General features: G+C 37.1%; 1 protein-coding gene across 1 annotated transcript in view; it reads right to left on the bottom strand.

Annotated features, from left to right (window-relative positions):
- The window catches only part of LOC135201316 (phospholipid scramblase 1-like), a 42,309-nt gene that overhangs the window by 14 nt on the left and 39,795 nt on the right, over positions 1-2,500 (bottom strand). Inside the window, exon 7 of the mRNA XM_064230177.1 lies at positions 1-2,500. This exon is cut by the window's left edge and continues 14 nt beyond it; it is cut by the window's right edge and continues 634 nt beyond it. The gene's annotated coding sequence lies outside the window, so the exon portion shown is untranslated.

Below are 2,500 nucleotides of genomic sequence, written 5' to 3'. Positions count from 1 at the left end.
TATATTCTCAGTGTATGAATAACAAGACATATTCACAAATAATGACTCTTAGTATAATCCGGGAAGATCAAGAAATCCCATGCGACTAGAGCGCTCTTGAGTATTGTCCGTTTCTAACACGAAAAAAAAAATAAATAAATAAAGACAACTTGACCTTAAATATTATTGTCCGGGTCGATGACCGATCACGGCTTGACGACACATCACTTTTACGAATCCAGCCTTTGAAGTACCGACAAATATCAGAATAAACGGAAGAGCAGTAATTTCCTACTTGTGAAATGCTACTACACTACGGTCAGGCATCGAGGAGAAAAATGTCACTTGTATCTGTATGAACGGATTTATCAAAATGTATCATTGGCATGATAATATATAGGAATGCGTGTCCTCACTGCACAGTCTGTTTTTGCTAAGTTTTATTCTCTGCTTTCCTCTTCCTGGCCGCCTTTGAATGACACCTCTGTGTTAGTTAGTATGAAACTGAGTCCAACACTGCTGATATACAAAGATGGTAAAAATGACTTTCCTTTCTTTCTGTTTTTCTCTGTTCTTTGAAAAAAAAATGTTGGTTTGTGACACTGGAAACAAATAAGTTTTGTAAGCAGATTCTGAGTGGACTGTTCGAGTACGGAATGCGAATGAAATGCGGAAAACTGAATAACTTTCCTCAAAAGACAATTGCTTCAAGATCTCAAAGAGAACTGTACGTAGACCTCAGCTCTTGCTGCTCTGAGCACACTGTATACAACCTCATCAACACCTTACATAAAGGGACCACAATTCAGTTCCTGCATATTAATAACGGCTGTATTTTCCTTCGATCCTGCGTAGGCACTGATATATTCAGAGATCAGAATGACTACAAAAGACGTCATGCAATCACTGGCAGTTAGAGTGCTAACTCCTTCCCAGTCTCTTGGTTGAAACTGACGAGATACTAGGCATTATTAAGTTGACAGAATGTGACCGGATCATCCGAGGTAATAATAACTCTACAATTATGGCTATGATTCAGCAGATGAACCCCATTCATATGGAACAAGCCCACCACCACCACCACCACCACCACAGGGGCCACTGACTTGAAATTCAAGCTTTCAAAGAGTATTAAAGCGTTCGTTTGAAAGGAGGGGTAACAGGAGGGAACGGAAAATGCAGGAAGAAGGATAACAATCTTTTCTCCTTTTCTGTTTCACTTCCATGTCTTATAGACTGTAATACTCATCAACTTTTAAAGAGAGAGAGAGAGTTAGAGCTTCAAGGAACAACTTTGAAAATACAAATTTGAACAGGGGGAAAAAATAAGCGGGGTTGGTTCGGAAAAAAAAATGAGTTCTCATCTATATGCTTAGAAAAATAGATGGAAAGTTTCTTCTGTTTCCTTTCAACTACAATGTCAGCGGTCATACAAAGAGCAGTAGTTTTAAGAAGACATCGAAGTAGCTACGAGCTACCACTTGACTATATCGTATTTGGAGCTAAAACACAGAAAACATACACATGCACATCGAGGGACGACAGTTTTCGACATTTCATAAAATTACGAAGACTATAGTTACTGCAACAAGTTTTTTTCCCCTTTTTTAAATTTTTTTTAAATCTTCTTCTTCACCCTGTTTTCTTCTTCTTCTTCTTCTTCTTCTTCTTCTTCTTCTTCTTCTTCTTCTTCTTCACGTAAATACCCCGATAACAAATAGGAATGACAAGGCAAACCAAATCTTCAAAATGTGTTCGAGATGTTGAAACGTATTGACTTTTTTTTTCTGAGTGACAGCCATTGCACAGGACTGTCAATCAACAGATTGAGAGAGAGAGAGAAGTAATAAAAAAGACTCAATCAAGAGAGAGAAAGAGAGAGAGAGAGAGAGAGAGAGAGAGAGAGAGAGAGAGAGAAAGAGAAAGAGTTTTATGAGTGACCAGCAGTGAAGAAGAATTTCAATCAACAGAGAGAGAGAGAGAGATAAATACATCCGTGAACTTGTTTCAGAAAGCTAATAACAGGAGAGAGAGAGAGAGAGAGATGTAAGGCAGTGGTAATAATGGCAGAAAATGAACCGTGTTATTCAACAACACTGGTTTCTCGCACGAACGCGATCAATAAGATGAATATGTTTATATGTATGTAAAGTGTGATGATGTATTAATGGTTACTAGGGAGTGGATGTCCATTTTTATTTGCTCAGAGCGTCTGCCAAGCAGAGTACACTTTCCAAGCAATTACATCTAATGTAGTCATTAAAGGCATCGTGGAGATGTCTGAGAATCAATGAAAATTTTTTAAAAATTACTGTTCGTATGTTCAAAATTAAAAAAAAAAGACATAGATAAAAAAAAACTCTTCATAAGAAAAAGTGCTTTTGAAACACCTTAGGAATAAACTGTATTTAGTAACAATTGGTAGTGGAACTACCTCATATTTTTGTGTGTGTGTTTGATTTTTGTGAAAAGAAGTATAAAAATTAAGGATAGCAAAATCATAACAAGTTGTCTGGCACAA

This window comes from Macrobrachium nipponense, chromosome 23 (assembly GCF_015104395.2).
Source record: "Macrobrachium nipponense isolate FS-2020 chromosome 23, ASM1510439v2, whole genome shotgun sequence".
Taxonomy (NCBI): domain Eukaryota; kingdom Metazoa; phylum Arthropoda; class Malacostraca; order Decapoda; family Palaemonidae; genus Macrobrachium; species Macrobrachium nipponense.
Note: the sequence above shows the minus strand (reverse complement) of the source record. Positions and strands in the feature narration are given on the sequence as shown.